Genomic DNA, 13,240 nt, shown 5'->3' on the forward strand with positions numbered 1-13,240 from the left:
AGGCTGCTCCATTTCCCCAGGTTCTGCCCTACTACTGAGGAAGTTGGGTGTGGTTCCCAGAAGGCTTGGTTGGGATTTACATTTTAGTTTGCATTGATGACTTAATCCATCTTTGGGCCTTTTTCAGCAGAAAAACAAGCTGATTGTTTTTCTAACTCAATTTGTCTTTCTTGACACCAAAACCTCACTGAATAGAATGCCAAGGAATAAAACTGGTATGTAGAGAAGTATTTTTCCAAAATCAGGACATTCTTAAGAATACCTGGACCATAAGTGGTCATACTTGGGAAAGTAATACTTTGGTGCTGAGATTCAGGTCCTTTTCCAATTCAGTTTCTTTTTAAATAAATGTTAACTTACCTTAATAGCTAAAACAAACAAACAGAAAACTGAAAAAGTATTCTAAGTTCTGGAGAGTTGTGGGTTTTTCTTTTTTGACATTTCATACCAGTGAGTAGTAAAGATATGATCTCTGACTACTCAGAAAACTGAATTCTTCAACGTTTTATTGTACTTTTTTATTTTTTAATGTCCTGTAACTTTATTTTTAATTAAATTTTTAAAATTTCATTTTCATCATACTGTTTTGTCTCTTGTTTTTACTTGACATATACTGACATAGAGCCCAATGCACAGGTACTAGATGTACATTTTTTTATATATCCAAAATGTGTTTATTGGAGTGGTTTCGCATTCATTTTGATTCATGATACTTTTAATGCTGCTTCTGAAGGAACGTCCTTTTGCAAGCCTTTTGCTTTTTCTCTTGTAGGCTGGCAGAAGACAGTGTAGTAGCCAACACACAGAACTACCCTTTGTGCATGCAAAAGCAGTGGTGACTTTATAGCATCCTGGGCATTTCACATCCATGAAGTAGGAAATGCAGCTTTGCTTCTTGTGTTTTCTCTTCCTTTCTTTTGCAGCAGGATACAGAAGATCTTTGCAAGGAGGTATGCCAGGAGGTTATCACCCCCAGAAAGGCTAGATCTTCAATTTCATGAATTTTGACAATTGTACAACCCCATATAGCCCCAGTCGTGACAGAGAATATTTTCATCACTTAGAAAGTTCCCCTGGGCTCCTTTCCAATCAATCTTAACTCACCCCTGCCTAACTTTGAGTAACTGCTATTCTGATTTCTATTAATAAGATTAGATCAATTTAACTGTTTTGAACTTAAATAAATGGAACCATGCACTACGCACTGTCTGGATTCTTTTGCTCAATATGCAAGTTTCTCATCCATATTGTTATCTATCAATATTTCATTTCTTTTTTTTTTCTTTTTCAAAATTGTGGTAAAATATCCATAAAATAGGCCATTTAATCATTTTTAAGTCTACAATTTGGTGGCATTAAATGCATTTATGGTGTTGTGCAAATATCACCACTATCCATTTCCAGGACTTTTTTTACTTTCCAAACTGAAATTCTGTATCCATTAAACAACTCCTTACTCCTTTTCCGCACCCCCAACTATGGTAATCACAGTTCTACGTTCTGTCTCTATGAATTTAGTTATTCTAGGTAAATTATATAAGTACAAGATTTGTCTTTTTGTGTCTTTTTTTCCCACTAATCATGTTTTCAAGGTTCATACATGTTGTTGCATGTATCAGAAGCTCATTCCTTTTTAAGGCTGAATATTTTACTATATATCACATATGACCAATGCATGGATGCCAATCTGACTATCAGCAGATTTTTCAACAGAAACATTACAAGCATGAGAGGACTGGACAGAGATACACATAATATTTAAAGAAAAACAGCTCCCAGCCCAGAATCCTCTTCCTTCTTCTAATTACCCTTCTGCAAAGTAGGGTTTTAGGTAATTATGCTTTTAACCAGAATGGTGGTATTTTAGCCATCACTCCTATTGATAATCTGGAATTTATCAGTTGAATGGCAGGTACTGGTCTTAATTGTCTTAACAATTTGTTACTTGAGTCACATTGTGTCTACATAAGGTTTACAGCATTTAAATGATGCAAATACAACCTAATATCGCCTTATTCTCATACTTAGTAGATAATGTCTAAGATAGGCAATTATTAAACTAATTTCTATCATCACAATTTAGGTAAACAGAGGCCCCATTAGTTAAAAGAAATATAGCTATAGATGTTAATGCAAATTGACTTGTTGACATAAATTCAGGCTACAGATGAATGGTTGCTATTTGGAAGGGCAGCAAATGATTTTGGCTACTGTCTCTTAAATTAATTATTTTTAAGCAAAAAATTTTAGAAAACTAGACATTATGTGGTTAGTCATGTGCTTTAGAGCTCTTAAAGAATACCAGTCACCTGGACCAGGCCATATCATTTTATTGATGAAGAAACCAGGACCCAAACTGTGTTTTCTGGGTAGGAGTCTTGACTCAACTTCCTGTCTATTGCTCTTTCTTCTGAGCTACCAAATGATAAAATAAGCAGTATTCAAAAGAAGACATATGAAACAAAAGAAGACATAAATGGCAGAAACGTATTTGAAAAGCTTATAATTAAAAAGAATGCAAATTACAATTAAGACACCATTTTTCATAGAATAAATTGGCAAAGATAGTAAATAACAAGTCTTATTTTATGTGAGACTTTTTGGAAATGGGCCATTAAGCATAATGTTGATAACACCCGAAATTGCACAGGTAGAGATCGATTCCTCTGGCTTAAAATTTTGTCAGACAGAAAAAAAGAAAACATTTATACCTCAAGAAGAATGAGTGCTTCAGCAATTCTCCTGAGAATGGGGTTTCCCTAGGGCAAAGGGCAAAAGCAAAATAGATGTAGGTTCCTGGTGTCTTAGAGTGTGGCTGTTTGCATGCCAAAGTTCAGGAGACAGAGGCAGATGGCCTTTCTCACAGTTTGCTGATGGCTGGCTGTGATAATACATTGGAGTTCATGATGAGATAGGTTTAGGATATTAAAATCACTTGAAGAAAAACTTGTGGAAAAAATGTTTTAATCTCTTTTTCTTTCCTTCTCCACAGTTGGCATTTTGGTTTGGGGCTTATTGGGTGAACATTCTTTCTTTTGTCTTTTTCACTGAATTTACAAAGAGGTTGTTTTTTTCAAGATGGTTGCTTGAAGCTGGAGGTCATCGGGCTTGTCATTTCTAGAGTCCCTTCCTTACATACCTGTAAAAGGCAGCTCCGATAGGCTTATGCTGATGCTGTTAAATATCAGGTCCCTCTGTCCACATATCCAAATGGGCAAAATTGGGAAAGCAAGACAACTCATAACTTACTTCCTTCAGATTAATGATCCTGGATTAATTCCCTAAATTATGTTTATTGAGGTAAAGACAGTTTACATCTTTGTTTATCTGCTCCAGGGATTATAGGTTCAAATTTCTACAAACCTGCACTTTCACACCCTGCCTACCACCCTTGACCCAACAATCTTCTACCATGTTCCATTGGGTGCTTCCCTTTCCCACCCCCACCCTACCACCCCCCTTCTCTGATTGCCACAGTTTTTAACAGTCAGGTGATTTACACAAAACTTCTCCCATTCCAGTATGGGTCTGAGTCATCAGGAACTAATTACTAGGACTTTACCTGCAGAGGAGAGGTGCCAAGAGGATGGTGAGGGTTTTTCTTTTTAGATCTTTGCACTATGTCATTTCATAACAAGATAAACTAAAGAAGTTTACTATTTTATATTTTGCTCACTAGGTCACTGATTTACTTTATATTTTCCTGATTTATTACAAAGATGGTATTCAGAAACAGCCAGGTGGAAGAGATGCACAGGCGAGGTATGGGGAGAGCAGAGCTTCCATGGCCCTCTCCAGGGATGCCATTCTCCCCATCCTCCACATGTGTTCCAACCTGGAAGTAGTTTTATATTTGCATGTCATTTTACAACTTATAAAGGACATTAAAATCCTGTTTTATTTGAAACTCTCAACAAGTGAAGGAGGAAGGGTCTTAATCAGTTTGCAGGTGAAGAAAGTGAAAATGAGATTTTTAATCTCAAAATAACTAAGTGGTAGGTAGAACTTAGATTTAATCCCAGCCCTCCTGATTCCAAGCTCCCTGTTCCTTCTAGTCCACCACATTGCCACTCTCAAAAAGCAAAGGGAAAAAAATACCATCTGTCATTCAGGTTAAGATAATGAATCTCTGACCAAGTTTACTGCATGAAATTAACCCCCTTCAAAGTTTCCTCTAGCTCTTTCCAAGATTCCCTGGGATGCTGCCTCCTGAGAGTCCCTGACTGGGTTCCCGTGTGTTCTTCTGCTTGGGTCCTCAAACAGCCACACTGCCGGCTTGGCTACCATGCGCCTCCCTGCACTCACCATGCCATCTGTGATAACACAATGGCAGAGCAAGCTGCCCATCAAAACCTGAACACCCCTCATTCCACAGAAAAGAAATGCAGCCAAGAGACACCTGCCCAAGGAGCACACTAACAGCCTCCCAGATGCCTCGGTGTGCTGACTAAGCTCCACTAAGTGGAACTTGAGTTAGTGGGATGTGGGAAATTTCCAGCTCTCTCACTTCAAAGGAAATTGCTGGCCCTGGACTTTCCCTGTTCTCTCTTCCTTTTGGTTTTAATGGTGATGACTAGATTGACATTGAAAGCTACGTGTCAAGGGTGGCAGAACACCTATCAATACAGATCTCTAAGAGTCTGTGCTGCAGACATGTCTGCTAATCTGATATGGAAGCTTTCTCTGTAGTTTGAATCACTGGATCTCAGAGGCTACTTACAGATGTTTAGTTTTTTACCCCAATGTAATCACTTTAGCTATTATCTATTTACTGTTCCTTTCTTAGCTGATCCATCCCCTCCATGTGAATGCGCTTTAATTTTTCACTGTACATCAATGCCATTTTATCATTTTAATGACCAAGTTTTGTCACCAAAACTTGGTGGCAAAGGAAGTCACTCACCCCCAGGCAGCATCTTAGCAGATAGATCTTCAGCGCCCACACTAGCCTCACCGTGCTGCAGGCCTGCTTCATCCCTGATTAGTGTGTTGCTCTCCCCTGCTCCTCAGTTGCAGGCATCCTGTGCTTAAGCTCACTAGGTCGGCTCCTTCCTCAAGCTCTCCCATGCCACATTCTTCAGCCACAGGCTTCTCCCATGTTCATATTTCGCTGCCCATGTGACTGTTTTTGCCTTTGTAAAAAGCTGAAGGGTCATCCCTATACCATACAATTCACCATTTTGAGGTGCACAAGCATCAGCTCTCTCTAGTTTTCAAATCAAGTGTTGCTTTATCAGAAAGGCACTGCCTCCACCTGAAAGTTGCCTCCACCTCCATTGCGTTGGTCTTCACCTCTTCTCCCTGCTTTATTTTTCTTCACTTGAACTTTTACTTTGCATTTGTTTATTTTCTGTTTTATTGTCTTGCTCTCCCACTGAGACTGCAGCTTCTCAAGGGCAGGGGATTTCTGTGTCCTGATCATGCTATGCCTAGACAACACTTACCTCACATCAATTTCTTAGAAATTTTGCTGGATAATGAATGAAATGTAAAGTTTGCTTATGGTTTTTGAACTTTCGGGGCCTATCTATAAAGAAGCATGGAAAACTAGTCTTAATTATAGAACTTGTGGATGTTATCAATCTTGATGCAAATCATAGCAGTCAAAAGTCAGAAAAAAGAGAGGTGGTAGTGTGATAATGTCTTTAGCCTTATGAACTGAGTATAGTTGATTGATTTTAAAATGTATAAGTATTTAAAGGTATAGAGGTATCTCTTACAAAGCTTTCATTACTACTTTATAAGAGACATGAATGCTATTAACCATTGTAGTTAAGGCAAAGCAGTATCTTTCTCCAAAGTTGAGCCAAGTGCAGCATGCCTTCTGTGTGTTTCTGTATGGGCCCCTGCCACACTAAATCTGGGTTCACCATGAGAATCATTTTAACCAACAGAAAGTGGCAGAAGGGGGCCTCCCCTGGTGGCGCAGCAGTTGAGAGCTAGGCTGCGGAGCTGCTTGTAGCCTCTGCAGCACCAGTTTGATCCGCGGCCGCTGGCGAGGGTCCCACATGGCACGCAGACCTCTCCTGCCACCCACTGCTCCCCTCAGCAGTGTATTTCGTCAGTTTGTCTGTTCCGTTCCTCACTCTGGCTCTGGTGAATCCTCTCACCCTCCTGCCCTTCTGACTGTACCCAGTGCTTGTATAAATAAATAAATAAATAAATAAATAAATAAATAAATAAATAAATAAATAAATCTAAAAAAAAAAAAAAAAAGAGCAAGTGGCAGAAGGAACACCCTGCCTGTTGAGAGCACTAGTTCCTTAAGAAGGCCTGGAAGCTCCTACTTTTGCGTGTTTGGAGTTGTGAGCAAACATGAAAGAAGTCCTTCTATCCTGATGGCAAGATCACTTGGACAGAAAAGGGCTATGTGATTCTAGAGGTAAAGAGAGAGGTCTGGCTGTGCCTGTGACCTGGCTGAGCCCAGCTTTCTGGGCAGGCGTGAGGGAAGCCATCTTGAATATTTCAGCTCTACCACTATCTGACTGCAGCAACATGAGATGCCCACAATGAGACTGGCGAAAAATAATCATTCTTCTGAGCACTGACTTTCCCACAGAATTGTGAGAGATAATAAAATGGCTGTTGTTTTCAGCCACCAAGTTTTGGGGTGGTTTGTTGTGCAACAAAAGATAACTGAAACAGGCCTGTTTTAATCTTCTTCTGTCATGTCACCACTTCCTGCTCAAGTTCCAGAATATCAATCCCAAAATTCCAAGAACTGAAGAGAGTGAGGAGGAGAGATAAGAGGCCAGACAGGACAGAGAAGATGTACAGTTGCTGCATGGGACGAGGTGGGAGAGAGACACCTGTGGTAGGGGAGTCAAATGACTCATATTCATGAATGTTCAAGTTGAAATTTCAAGGTTTTTGTGCAACTGCTATAAATCTCCTGCCTCAGTCTGCTCATTTTCTTCTAAACCTTGGTAAATGTTACTACCCTACAGATTGCCTTATTTGAGCAGAAATTTTGTAAAAATTAAGGAAGTGAATTCATGGATGGACACTTCCTAGGGAAAAATTCAGGACTCCAAGAAGACCTATTCACTCTCTTCTTCCCCACAGGTAGACTTTACTTGGACTTGACCCAGGGACTTGCCTTGGGCATCTGATTATGAGTGGATGTGATCTATACCATTATTGGAACAGAAGATTCTAGAGGCATTTCAAGTTTCTTCCAGGCCTTTTGTCCCTCTGTCCTCTGCTATGAGAATGGCATTTTCTACAAAGGAGCAGTACCCTAATTTGGGATCCTGGATGAGAAGACACACACACCCTTCCTCAAATCACAGGCTGGAGCAGAGCCACTGACTTATAGCATGAGCAGGAAATAAATATCTGTTGGGAGCTCCTAAGATTTTGAGTATATTACACAGCATTATCTAGTGAAAGCCAGCTAATACAAACTCCAAGTTCTAAAAGCTTTCAGAGGAATGAAATATGGTAACTAATAAAAGGATCCAAGTCAGAGTTAAGTTCAGCAGTTACATTTTATTTATTTATTTTTAAAGGCATTAAAAAAAAAAAGATTGATTTATTTATACAAGCTCTGGGTACAGTCAGAAGCACGGGAGGGTGAGAGAATTCACCAGAGCCAGAGGGGAGAGCAGAGCAGGCAGACTGATGAAATGCACTGCTGAGGGGAGCAGCGGGCGGCAGGAGAGGTCTGCGCGCCATGTGGGGCCCTCACCGGTGGCCAGGGATCGAACCTGCATTGCAGAGGCTGGGGGCAGCTCCACATCCCAGCGCTCAACCTGGGAGGCCCAGCAGTTACATTTTAGAGCATAATGGAGACATGTTTTCAAGTTGTGAGAGAAGTTTTTCTGACTCTAAAATCTGTAACATTAAAACTTATGAAGGTATCTCATATATGCAAGGACTTGGGAAGCTTGCTTCTCTTGTTCTTCATGAAACAAAACAACATACACATAGCTTTTTATATGTTAAGTTATGTTTTTATCCTATCAAAATGAAAAAAAAAAAACCTCCTCTATTAGTGAGGCTGTAGAGATATATTATGGTAAAGGGATACATGGAAGTTTGTTTGTTTGTGGAGAATTTAGCTAAAGAGATAGAAAATTCTAAAAATGTTTCACTTTTTGATCCAGCAATTTCCCTTGTGGTTGTCCAGAAATTAGTGTCAATATAGACAAAGGTCTAACTCCTAAGATGTGGCAAAAAGTATTATACACAGTAATGATAATTGGAAACAGGCTAATGTACATGTCAGGCAGCATTAACCATGATGGTGTAAGTTTAAAAAATTATCCCTTTAAAACAAATAATACATGAGTGTCTTACAAAATTAGAAAATAGACACAAAAGCCTATTCAGTAAAAAAAAAATAACCTTTTTTTAAATTCTACCCTCAAGCCACTGAGTTTCCTCCTTGAGGGGAAATGATAGTTTCCCTTTAATTTTTTCTTCCAGGGACAGTCTCTCCCTGTGCATGTATGTATAAATGTATACCTTTTTATTTCTCTTGTGGCATCATCCACACTGCTGTTCTCTGGCTTTTACAGTTATTTCTTCTTGGAGATTGTTCAATCTGAGCACATGGAGAGCCACCTCATTCTTATAAACAACACAGAGTATTCCTCTGATGTGTGTTCTTTCATTTACCTGCCATTTTGAGATGATATTTGTGAACGATTTGTAGAACACTTAATAACATGGATAGATGTTCATGGCTTATTAAGTAAAAAAAAAAATAAGGCAGCAGATTACAAGTAGTAGAGGGCTCTAGTAGTCTTTGAGTCCACAAATAGCCTCTTTCAAAGGCTTATGACACAAGACACATATTCACGTGAAAGCCTGGCATTTGCTCTTACAAATTCCTGGAATGACACATCCACTGTGCCCTTTGTCCTAATGAGTTGGCCTGCGTAACCAGGGAAACGGCTCTGGTTCGTGATCTAAAGAAATACTGGGGAGATAGTCCAGCTAATGATAACAAACAAGGTTATATTGTTCCCTGGGTACTTGGTGATCTTTTATTTTTTGTGGTTGATGTCTTTGACAATTAGCAGTTAGTTCTCATCCGCACTGTGTGGGTTTTTGAACGTGGCAACAGCTACACAGGTAGGAAGAGTGTAAAGCTTGTTTAGTGAATCTTTATTCTCATCACATTTTCGGGGCTGGTATACAATAGATACCGTGTGGGACATTTCTTATTCCTTTGACCCAAACAGCTTTGCTGAATGTTGTGTCAATATACCCACCTTACATTCCCACCTCCTTCATGACAAATTTCTGGATCCCTTTAATTGCCTGATGGTCACAATTCTTGAAGCCCACTTTGTTATGTCCTTGATGGTTGTATTCTCTGCTTGCCACCTTCCTGGAGGAGCCATTTTGTTGGGTCCCAGATTGGAAAGAATTGGTGATCTTCGCTCACTTTTCTTTTCCATAGCCCTTGTGATACCAGCCAGCACTGTGGTGGAGCATCTAACTCCAGACTTCTTGCTGCCTGAAGTGAAAACAGGAGTGGATTTTACCACCTCCTCTACTGCTTACAGATAATCAAGATAGAAATATAGCAGACATGGATTAATCGATGAGTGACATGGGGCCTATCAGTCCTGCAGAAACTATAAAACTCTAGCGGAAAGCCAGCTGGAGTCGTTGGGATCAGGCCCTAGAGATTCGTCTGCTCTGCCCCATTTGAATGTTCTCTTTTGGCCACACTCTGGGTGGATGCTGGACACTCACAGGCAAACAATGACAAAGAGAAAGGCGACTGGTTCAGACCCTGACAGTTTGAGAAGTCTGCTGTAGCTGGAACTTGATGTCTGCAGTCTACAAGTGGTGTTTGTATGAAAACAAGCATTTTTTTAAAATAAACTTTTAATTTTGGAATAATTCTAGATTTAAGTTGCAAAGTTCCTGAATAATCTCATCAAGATGCCCCTAATAATAACATCTTACATTGTTAAACTATGGCACATTTGTTAAAATCCAGAAACCAACATCGGTACATTACTACATTCCAGATTTTATTTGGGTTTCACCAGTTTTTCCAATTTTGTCCTTTTCCTGTTCCAGGGTCCAATCCAGGATCCCACATGGCATTTAGTGGTGATGTCTCTTTTCTTCTCTCATCTGTGACAGTTTCCTAGTCTGTCTTTGTCTTTCATTGACCTTGACAGTTTTGAAGAGTACTGGTCAGGTATTTTGTAGGCTGTTCCTCAATGTGGGTTTAGCTAATGGTTTTTTTCCTTCATTATTACACTGGGGTAATGGGTTGTGGGAAAAAATACCAAGATGATATACCCTTCTTTTCACTGCCAGGTTGGGGCATATGATATGAACATGATTGATCACTGTTTATGCTAACTTAGATCCTGTGGGGGGAGGCGTTTGTCAGGTTTCTCTAAAGTTACTATGTTTTTCATTTCCACACTTTGTTCTTTAGAAGAGAGTCACTAAGTCCAAGCCACACTCAAGGAGAGGGGAGCTATGTTCCACTTTTTTTTTTTTAATTTTTAAAAAGATTTATTTACTTATGCATACAAGAATTAGGATGTTGGCCAGAAGTGCAGGAGGGGAGAGGATTCACCAGAGACAAAGTGGGGAGCAGAACAGGCAGACTGACTGAAACACACTGCTGAGGGGAGTAGCGGGAGAGACAGGAGAGGTCTGCTGCACCACATAGGTAGCTCCCTGGCTGGCTGGGGATCAAACTCATGCTGCAGAGGCTGTAGATAGCTTGACAATGCTGTGCTTAACCCCTTGCACCATCAGGGACGCCCGTGCTCCACTTCTTAGAGAGAATCCTATCTACATATATTATTTGGGATTCTCTAAGGAGGATTGGTCCCTCCATCCTTTCCATGTTCATTCACTCATTCACTTACTCATTCTATTAATTGTTTATATGCAAACATCTTTTTAATTAAAAGTAATAAATACTTTTGGCTTCCCTGGTGGCCTAGGGGTTAAGTCTCAGTGCTATCAATGTTGCGACCTGAGTTTGATCCCCTGCCCACATATGATGCAGCAGACCTCCCCTGTCTCGCCCGCTTCCCCCCTTAGCAGTGTATTTTAGTAAAATCCACCTGTTCTGCTCCCCACTCTGTCTCTTTTGAATCATCTCACTCCTGCTCCCCCCAACACGTCTGGCCTGTACCCCACTTCTTCTACACATAAATAAATCTTTAAAAAAAAAGTAATAAATACTCTTGCCCATCCGTTGTGACAAGGAACAGACCCCTCCAGCGGCTCCTAATGGATATAGGAATAGGAACTCTGGACAAAGTTTACTGTCAGCTCTACCAAAGAGTAACTATATTACCAGATAAATATAGTTTTTCTCCACTTAGTTTTTCTTTTTAAAAAATGGATATATTAAATACTAACATTATTTTAAAGAGGCATAAGGATTCAGTGAGATAATTTATTTTAAACACCTGGCACAAGGCCTAACACATAGTTAATGCTTAATATATATTGACTGTTATGATTCAATTTTAATAAGTTAAGTACATATATATATAACCATATGAGTATACACACACATGCACACAGAATCAGTGGATGGTGATATCATTAGGTATTTTTACTTTCTTTTGTCTGCTCATTTGTACATTTCAAGTTTTCTATAATGAACATTTTTCTACTAAGAGAAACAAATAATAAAAATTAGTTTCCATATTAATAACACTTGGAACTGCTGAAAGTGTGGGAAATGATCACTATCTCATACCACTGCTCGGAAGAAAACTTGCTAAATCTTTTCTAAAGAATGTCTTGGCATGAAGTATCAAAAACACTAAAATTCTGCACACCATCTGACTCAGAAATTCCATTTCTAGCTGTTTATACAAATGAAAATATTATACAGTTTATATGCACAATGATTTATCCATACAAATGTTCATGTGTCAATTATAAAGGCAAAAAGTATAAACACCTGAATCTTATATATGAATTATGGTCCAAGAGATCATTTTGTAGATGGTTGTTTAATGAAATTTTTTAAAACCTTCACATCTAAGTGACAAAGGGTAGTTACAAAAATTATGGCCAGTATGCTTTATTTTTGTAAAAGATATACTCATACACATATACACACACAGAGAAAAAGGTGGTTTAAGAAATATATCTGAACGGCAGCAGTTATTATCTCTGGGTATTTGGAATACAAATGACTTCCTATTTTCTTATTTGGGTTTATCTTTATTTTCCAGATTGCCTATAAGAAACCTATATTATTTTTGGAAGTAGAAAAAGCTAGTGCTATTTTGAAACTGCTCATCACAGAGGACTTGGAAAATATTTTTTAAAAATTATATAGAAGAAAATTAAATTACTCACAGTTCTACCACTTAGAATTAACCATTTTATTTTCTTTTAGTCTTTTATATAGGTTTATATATATATATAATCTTTGTCACTCCCCCTTCCTATCCAATTTAGGATCATATCATATAATGTATATTTTGCTTTTTTTTTTTTTTCCACTTAAAGTGTATCATGAACATCTCTCTAAATCTGGAATACTTTTAAAGACAACATTTAAAAACTTCCAAACAAACCAGTGTGGAAGATGTGCAGGAAATGACATAAAGATTCATTACAAAGTGGACAAAGCAAATTGCAAAGCCGTCTTATAGTATGGTAATATTAAATATTCATCAAGCATTTAACTTTGGCTATCTCTTGGGGTTGGAGGGGTTAACATCTGGAGGTTGATTTTTTTTTTTTTTACATCATTCTTTATTTTTGTACAATGTATGCTTTCTTCTCTCAGGTGTAGTTTCCGTGAAATTCCCACCACCAATTCACCAATGTACTATCACCATAGTCCCTTGTGCTCTTCCCTGGAGGTTAATTTTTTTAAATAATATATATATTGTTATTATATCTGTAATCAGAAATATATATATCTTAAAATAAATAAAACCCTACTTTAAAGGGTTGTACAACATTCTACTGCACCCCCAAATTTTCCTATTCTTGAACATTTAGATATCTTTGTTTCCACCTTCTCATGACTATAAATAAAGATAATAATAGGATGTAATCTTTGTTTTCAAGACTTTTTCTGCTCATTATATTGTATGATAAAATTGAAGAAGAGAGATTCCTAGATCAATTTGTGTGCACTTATCATCAGGCATTTTGCTTAAAATGTATGCTTGTACACAAATATATGCTTGAATATAAAGAGCTACAGATTAATATTTCTATTTTTTAAAATAGAAGTCAATAAGACCTTAGTTTATGGCTTCTATTTAGA

Source organism: Talpa europaea (assembly GCF_964194135.1).
Source record: "Talpa europaea genome assembly, chromosome: 6".
In the NCBI taxonomy this organism is placed as follows: domain Eukaryota; kingdom Metazoa; phylum Chordata; class Mammalia; order Eulipotyphla; family Talpidae; genus Talpa; species Talpa europaea.